This window comes from Pseudophryne corroboree, chromosome 3 (genome assembly GCF_028390025.1).
Source record: "Pseudophryne corroboree isolate aPseCor3 chromosome 3, aPseCor3.hap2, whole genome shotgun sequence".
NCBI classification, from domain to species: Eukaryota; Metazoa; Chordata; class Amphibia; order Anura; family Myobatrachidae; genus Pseudophryne; species Pseudophryne corroboree.
Window position 1 is genome coordinate 458130693 of NC_086446.1, and position 8978 is coordinate 458139670.

At 47.0% G+C, this 8978-nt stretch overlaps 2 non-coding genes across 2 annotated transcripts; both read left to right on the forward strand.

Annotated features, from left to right (window-relative positions):
* Positions 1-5731: 5731 nt before the first annotated feature.
* On the forward strand, positions 5732-5804 carry TRNAR-UCG (transfer RNA arginine (anticodon UCG)). Its single transcript has one exon. It is a non-coding gene; the product is annotated as a tRNA-Arg (tRNA).
* A 465-nt stretch (positions 5805-6269) lies between these two features.
* Positions 6270-6342, forward strand: TRNAR-CCU (transfer RNA arginine (anticodon CCU)). Its single transcript has one exon. It is a non-coding gene; the product is annotated as a tRNA-Arg (tRNA).
* The last annotated feature ends 2636 nt before the right edge of the window (positions 6343-8978 follow it).

The following is an 8978-nucleotide window of genomic DNA, read 5'->3' on the forward strand; positions in this document are numbered from 1 at the left end:
TGCAGTGTAACCGTGTGTGTGTGTGTGTGTGTGTGTGTGTGTGTGTGTGTGTGTGTGTGTGTGTGTGTTTGCTGGAGCAGTGAAGTGTAACCTAATGTTTGTGTGTGCTTAAGTAGTGCAGTATAACACATTGTGTGTGTGTGCTGGAGCAGTGTGGTGTAACATTTGGTACCCGGGGTGGGTACTTGGAGGTGTGTATATTATCATAGTATATTAGGGGTATGTGTATATACAGGAGCATGTATATATGTTTATTGGAGGGTATGAGTATATTCAGGGGCTGTGTATACATGTACTGTACTGTTTATTATTATTAGAACATACTTCACACGCTTGAGCCAAGGGGCACTACTATTGTGTGGCATTATGTGTATAAGTTGCATTGCTACTGTGTGGCATAACATGTATAAGGTATATCACTGTGTGTCCAGATGTGCTATAAAGGGCATTACTCCTGTGTGGCATATTGCGAATAAGGGGCTCTATTGTGTGTCATAATGTGGTAGGTAGGAACAGCTGTATCACTAGTGAGTGTGTGTGTGTGTGTGTGTGTGTGTGTGTGTGTGTGTGTGTGTGTATGTGTGCGTGTGTGTGTGTGTGTGTATGTGTGCGTGTGTGTGTGTGTGTGTGTGTATGTGTGCGTGTGTGTGTCATACTTGCCTACTCTCCCGGCAGCTGCGGGAGGCTTCCGTTTTTTGGGTAGCCCCCTGCACCCCCAGAAGAGTAGGCAGGTCTCCCGCTTCCTGCTCGCACACTAGTGATGCGGGCAGGATGGAAACATACTCTCCCGTATTCACGGGTCTGTGGGGAGGTGAAGGGGTTCAAATGACGCAAATCGCATCATTTTAGCCCCACCCCTTTCCAGCGGACCCACGAATCGCTGCATTTTCACGATGTGGGGGCGAGGCTTCATGATGTCACTGCCCCCCCCCCCCCCCCCCCCACCGAAGTCTCCTGCATCGTCTCCTCTCCGGGAGAAGGAGGGGAATTAGAAAATAGGTAAGTATGCTGTGTGTGTGCTGGAGCAGTGCAGTGTAATCCTGTATGCGTGTTCTAGAGCAGTGCACTGTTTCTGTGTGTGTGTGTGTGTGTGTGTGTGTGTGTGTGTGTGCTGGAGCCATTCAGTGTAGCCCAATGTGTGTGTGCTGGAGCAGTGCAGTGTAACCCAGTGTGTGTGTGTGTGTGTGTGTGTGTGCTGGAGCCGTTCAGTGTGACTGTGTGTGTGTGTGTGTGTGTGTGTTGGAGCAGTACAGTGTAACTCAGATTGTGTGCGTTGGAGCCGTTCAGTGTAGCCCGGTGTGTGTGTGTGTGTGTGTGTGTGTGTGTGTGTGTGTGTGTGTGTGTGTGTGTGTGTGTGTGTGTGTGCTGGAGCAGTGCAATGAAACCCAGTGTGTGTGTACTTGAGTTATTCAGTGTAACCTGGTGTGTGTGTGTGCTGGAGCCGTTCAGTTTAACCTGGTGTGTGTGTGTTGGTGCTGTTCAGTGTAACCCAGTGTGTGTGTATGTGTGTGCGAGAGCAGTGCAGTGTAAAACAGTTTGTGTGTGTGTGTACTGGAGCAGTGCAGTGTGACCCAGTGTGTGTGTGCTGGAGCCGTTCAGTGTAACCTGGTGTGTGTGCTGGAGTAGTACAGTGTAACCCAACGTGTGTGTCCTGGAGCCGTTCAGTGTAGCCCAGTTTGTGTGTGTGCTGGAGCAGTGCAGTGTGTAACCCAGTGTGTGTGTGTGCTGGAGTCGTTCAGTGTAACCTGGTGTGTGTGCTGGAGTAGTACAGTGTAACCCAGCGTGTGTGTCCTGGAGCCGTTCAGTGTAGCCCAGTTTGTGTGTGTGCTGGAGCAGTGCAGTGTAACCCAGTGTGTGTGTGCTGGAGTCGTTCAGTGTAACCTGGTGTGTGTGATGTAGCTGTTCAGTATAACCCGGTGTGTGTGTGTGTGTGTGCTGGAGCAGTGCAGTGTAACCCAGTGTGTGTGTGTGTGTGTGTGTGTGTGTGTGTGTGTGTGTGTGTGTGTGTGTGTGTGTGTGTGTGTGTGTGTGTGTGTGTGTGTGTTGGAGCCGTTCAGTGTAACCCACTGCGTGTGTTAGAGTGGTGCAGTGTAACCCGGTGTATGTGTGTGTGTTGGAGCAGTACAGTGTAGCCGTGTGTGTGTGTGTGTGGTACTTGGAGGTGTGTATATTATCACAGTATATTGGCGGGGGGGGGGTATGTGTATTTACATTTACAGGAGCATGTATATATGTCTTTGGGGGGTATGAGTATATTCAGGTGCTGTGTGTATATTTTTATTGATGGTGTGTTAACTAAATTGCTTCAGAACATCCTCACTTCGCTCGCCAAGGGCACTACTATTGTGTGGCAATACAGTGTATAAGATGCATTACTACTGGGTGGCGTAACAGGTATAAGGTATACTACTGTGTCATCAAGTCTTTCACTTTGCAGGGCCATTCTGACCCTTAGGTACTATCTCTTATCCAGAGCCATAATAGGGCAACACTGCTCCCCAAGCTGCCATTTGTGATGTCACAAAGAGGGGGTAGTGATGTCACAGAGAGATGGCTGGGTTGCCACCAGGACCTGGGACTGAGCTCTCTGGATGATCTGCAGGCTGCTGGCAGGCCTCGCAATATACCTCCCAACATGACCTTCTCCAGGAGGGACAGAAGGCTCTGCTCCTGGACTTCCCTCTTAATTTATGATTGCCATCACATGAACCTGTTCAACACAGGTGTCAGCAATCATAAGTTAAGAGAAAAGTCTAGGAACAGAGCATTGTGTCCCTCCTGGAGACGGTCATGTTGGGAGGTATGAAAGTTACAACAGTGGGAGTACAAGGAAACACTTGATCCAGGCCCAGAGATTAGGATTGCTGAGAGTCTGCGCCATTGGAGTAATCCATATGGTGCAGATGATTAATGAAGTAGGGGATCTGTGAGGTGATTATTGAAAAGGACGGTGCCTGTGAGGTGATTACTGAAAGGGGGCTGCTGTTAGGTGATTATTGAAGGGGGGAGTGCTATGAGAAGGAGACATAAAACGGGCAGGGAGACATAAAACGGGCAGGGGTGCTGTAACCCATACTTGCCTACTTTTGGAAAAGCATTTCAGGGAGATTGTGAAAGTAACACCTATCAGCGCGGACGCATACCCTCCAACATGACCCGCCCCACTAGGTACAAAATGCTCTGTTTCTGGACTTCCCTCTTAATTTATTATTGCCATCACCTGTGAAGAAACAGCTTTCTTTTCATTTAACTAGTTCAACACAGGTGATGGAAATCATAAATTAAGAGGGAAGTCCAGAAACAGAGCATTTTGTACCTAGTGGGGCGGGTCATGTTGGAGGGTCTGCGGACGTGTACTGCTACATCTGAGAGTCGTGTCATGAAAATGACTTGCATCCAAATGTAAATGAGCCCCAAAGTTAGTAAGATCTACTTGTTGAAGAAAAGACTCTTATATTTTGCAGGATTTGTTTGTGTATTGTGTTTTACAAGAGGTTCCATATACTGTAAGTGGCCACAAGAAACCTTTAAAATGCATGTAGCCATAGGGATCATTGTGCCTTATATCCAATACAGGGAAATGGCACTGATGATACCATTTAAATGTATGTATCTATGATTTCTTATTTTTTCAGGGAGATTGAGGGACCATTCAGGGAGTGAGGGAGAACGCTACTATTTCAGGGAGTCTCCTGCAGAATGAGGGAGGGTAGGCAACTATGCTGTAACCAGAACTGCCCTACAGTCACTGACCCTGTCAACCACCACATTTACCCCGCGGACTGTCTCACCACATCTGCCCCCACAAACTCTCTTACCATGCCAAATACCTGACCTGCCCACGCAGGCACAAGCTGGTGGGAAGGGGCTCACTGTAAGGTGCATTTTCAAGAACTCCACCCTACCACCACGTTCTCCACTATTTAGGCCTCAAGGTTCTTTCAAGGGCTGCAAGGCCCTGTGGACCTTATTGGATGTTGCCCTATTGTTGCTGGTTGCAAAGTGGTCACCATTTCAGTTCAATCTTCAAGGCCCCAAAAATGTAGGTCCACCACTGACAGCATGGGTGATGCCATGACATCTGAAGAAAAGAGGAAAAGCTGTCGTGAAGAAGAGCAAGCAGAAGATCTAGGGCAGGTAAGTGTGGCTGCTAGGGATACATGGGTGGTGATGGTGGTGGGGTGCTGAGGCCAAGGAGAAACACAGAGAGGGGGATGCTAAGGCCATGGAGATACATGGTAGGAGGGAGCTGAGGCCATCGTGAGACACAGGGGGAGGTTGCTATCAAGAGACATGGGAGGAGGGAGCTGAGGCTGTGGAGAGACACAGTGGGAGGGAGCCAACGCCATGGAGGGGACTGAGGTCATGGAATAGGTATGGTCAATGGTGGTCACCATTGATGGTACTGTTAATGGCTAACATCAATAGTATGAAACCATCTGATAGGGAACTATCGATGGTTTCATCCACCGATTGTCATCCCTTCTTTACAATGGAGTGGACTGCCGGCCAATTACTGATTGGAGGTGGGGCTTCATGGATATCGGGGCGGAGCAGTGTACCATGTTCAGACACAATGTGTGTGTGGGGTGTAATATCTGGTTGGTCTTTACCATCGATGGCACTAAACCATCTGGATTTCCCCCATCGATGGCTAAAGTAGTCAACATCGGCCATAGACCACTGATCATTTTAAATCATTAATGGTCGATGGCCATCCGTACTAGGGATGGCAATTGGTGGGTTATCCATCGATGGTCACTATCGATGGAACCATTTATGGATAACCTCGATGGTGTAGAACTATCTATAAGGGAACCATCAATGGTTTTACCCATCGATGGTCACCCCTGCATTACTGTAAAATGAACTGCGGGCCAATCAAATCCCAGGGGCGTGGCTTTGCGGGTATCTGGGTGGGGCTAAGCTCTGTACCCTGACACTATGAGAAAAAAATAAAAATAAAATTGGTAGCACTGAACCATCAATGGCGGGAAACCATCTGGTTCTCCCCCCATCGATTGTAAAAGTATTCAACATCGGTCATATACCATCAATGATTTGTAAACATCAATGGTTGATGGCCATCCCTAATCCATACCATGGCGAGTCATGCAGGAGGGAGCTAACGTGCCTGGAGAGACATAACGGGGAGGAGAAGAGTTTGGTGTAACTGAGAAACAGGGGGGTAGCTGAGGCTGCTGGAGAGATACAGGAGGCGGGGGGATGTACTTAAGCTGTATGTGGGACATGGAGGGATAAGACTGAAAAGACTGCTGGATAGGGTGAGTTTGCCTATGTCTATGAGGGGTATGCTGTTGTACACCCCTGCACATGCTCTCTATTAGACAAAATTAATACAACATTGAGGTATATTAAGTAAGACAAAGATTGCAGTTATGCTGCATTATACTACTATATGGAGAACTGGCGACAAACTTTTTACTTTTTGAGTACTGTCTATTGTCTTCAATTGTTTGGATTGACAAATCTACTGAACACAGGTGAAACTTGGAATTTACACACTCTATAAAATGATTTAATTTTCGGTGTTCTTTTAACCTGTAATTGAGAAAAAGATTATAATGCTTCATTTTCTTGTTAAAATGTCATAGTTCTATTATAAAAAAGCTCATAAAAACATATCTCAAAATCTACCATTTCCAACACTGGTGTAACTTATAGGTGGTGCCGCAGCTTCATATAAGCTTTTTAAACACATAAATACATTGACCGCGTGGCCTAATGGATAAGGCGTCTGACTTCGGATCAGAAGATTGAGGGTTCGAGTCCCTTCGTGGTCGTTATTTTTTTTTTTTCTTTCCTCATTAAATATTGCGGTTTACTACACATTTTGCAATCTGTATTGACTTCCATCTTGATTGATGTACGAAATTTGCTTCTATTTAACTATACGCAAATACTGCTTATGTCTGGATTGCATTACTGCATTCGTTTGGAGTATACCATTTACTGATTACAAGCAGACTTGGCAGGTAACAAAACGAATCTGATTTACGAAAGCCATGTGAATACGGTAGCAAATGAAACTGTTATATTTAGATACTTTTTACTACATACAATTACAAATAAAATGATGAAACAATATTGTGTGCTCCTTTCCATCAGCACGTGAGTCAGACTGTTTCGGGTCAATGGCTGGAGTTCAGGATACGTTAGTGTAAGTGTACTTTTCACTTCCTGTATGTGACACGTAGGCAGCTTGCCTCACATTCAGATACACATGTATCATCTACTAACTCTGTACAGCCCCAGTGGCCTAATGGATAAGGCACTGGCCTCCTAAGCCAGGGATTGTGGGTTCGAGTCCCATCTGGGGTGGATTTAATTTTATTTCTGTTCTCTTCAAAATAACCAACTTTTTTCTTCTTTAAATAAATATAATTGTATGCGTGTGAAAAGTGATTTATAATGAGTTCTATTAGTTTTATATCACGGTTTTAAACAGTTCAATGAATGTGTACGCAGCAATAGATTCCGCTGGTGCATGACTCACGATGCTGATGCTGTTCCTCCCCCTCCCATCTTCTCCCCGAGGTGAGGGGGGACTGGGGGAGGACGAGGGAGAGACACGCACTACAAGCTGCAGAATGGCAGTTTGCTGCAGGAAGCCAGTCCAGTCCGCCGTTCCGAGGTCCGCCTTTTACACAATTCCCTTATAAATGCTGCTGTTCTGCCCTGCAGTCTCTACTACTGTGTATTAAAGCATTTACCATTTTTTATTGTCGCAGTAGTTGTGTGTACAAGTTGCCAAAGTGTACTTGAATAGGCAATTGCATTTCTGTACTATGCACAAGGAGGCAAACTCATTACAATCATTCCGATTGTCATACATCACATTGTCAAGTAATAAATTAGAGCATGTGCAATGTAGTAAAATTGTTGTCTTATCTAATTTATTTATTTGTTATATTGGAACAACAAAATGACATTTCTGTGAGATCACAGAGGTATTGTATATGATATAGGCTTACATTACAATCCTTTTCATTTTAATGGGGCTTTTATTTATTTTTTTGAGAGCAAGTCAAAAAACTAGTTTTGCTTTCATATGTTTTTCTCTCATAGAGTGGACAGACTCATTTGTCATGCGTGCGCGATGTTGGACAGACGAGAGTGCGTCAATACTTTTTTGGATGACTTTTCTACCTCCTTAAATGGATTGATCATGTGACTGTGTTTGATCTACTGTCACCCACATGCACATAAATTCTCACATAAATTGGCTAAAATAGGAGGGTTTAGTGGTCAGGCTGCACCCAGTCAAAATCTTATTGGCCGAGCCATCGTCTCGAGGGGCAAAAGCAGGATTTATTGGAGGGGGGTTTCATATCTATTTATCTAGTGGCGCATGTGCAGATCTAGGGCGCATGTGCAGATCTCCGGGAAAATGGTGCGGCGGACATTTCTCCCAGTGATTTTCCTATTGCGCATGCGCGAAACACTGGGAAAATGGCGCAGTGCCATATTCCCAGTGATTTCTGCAGCGCTGCTGTAGCGCCGCGGGACTCTGGAGGGTGAGTATTAAACATAATAGGTGCAAATGCAGGATTTTCAGAGGGGGGTTTCCAAATGCCATCCACAATCTCCCGCTCTGCGGAACATTGGAGCAAGTGCAGGAGTCTGGGGAACGGTAGAAGAACTTGGTTAACTCTGTAGTCTTTAGGAGTTGAGGCCTAAATGCCGGCGCTGAGAATGCCAACGGTCAAAATACCAACCACAGCATCCTGATGACATACCTCCCAACTGTCCCGATTTTCGTTGGACAGTCCAGTTTTTTGGGGACTGTCCCGCTGTCCCACCCGCGGGCCGCAGTGTCCCGCGGTGGTGGTGGTGGTGGTGGGGAGTTGAGAGGCTTTGTCTGTCGCTGCCCTGCTTAGCAGAGCAGCGGTGAATAGACGCTGTGCGCATGCGCACAGCGTCTATTCACTGGAGTCAGAGGGAGAGGGGGCAAGCCAGCAGCTCACAGAGCGCTGGGCATGCCCCCTCAGTGATAAAAACAGGGGCATGGCTCGTGATCGAGGGTCCACACGCAAAGCCACGCCCCTTTTGGGAGCGCGCGCGGCTTCGCCGCACGTGTGTGTCCCTCTTCAAGCAAGGGCAAAGTTGGGAGGTATGTGATGGTGAAAATCCTGACAGGGGAAGGTAAGTATACTTACCTTACCCTAATGCCCCCCTAATCCTAACCCTCCCAACCACCCACAGTCTAACCCTCTATGGTGGTGCCTAAACCTAACTCCCCCTCCCCACAGCCTAAACTAACCCTCTGCGACTACAGCCTAACCCTCTCCGGGGGTGCCTATCCCTAATCCCTCCATTCCCTGCTGTCTAAACCCAGTCCCCCCCCTCCCCGCAGCCTAACCCTAACCCTCCCTCTGCATCCTAAACCCAGGGCTGCCATCAGAAATTATGGGGCCCGGAACTGGCCAAATAGGCAGGGCCCCTTCCCCCCCAAAAAAAATAAAATAAAAATTAAATATATATATATAAACAAAATAAAAAAGAAATATATATTTATTAATAATAATAATTCCTATGGCCCCATCATCATATTATTTAATGCCCTACACATTGATGCCCCAGTACCTGTAATGGAGTTGTAATCTTTGTCAGGGGTTCTGTTGATCCTCCTCCCTTCCCTGCCACCGCAGCAGCAGCCTGAACAGCAGCCTGCTTTAAGCAAAACTATTGAAAATGTCCCTCCCAAAATGGCCGCCGGCCCAAGGAGACAGTTATTAAAGATACTAGAGCCTCCTCTAGTATCTTTAGTAACTGTCTCCTCTGAGGCGGCGGCCATCTTAAGAGGGACATTTTCAATAGCTTGCTTGCGCTGGGCAGTGGGAACACAGAGGCAGTGGCGGCGGATGGACGGCGGCAGGCGGACGGACGGCAGCGGCATGAGCGGCCCGGGCCCTCTCCTCTCTGACAGAGAGGCCGGGCCCAGGACGGCTGTGCCC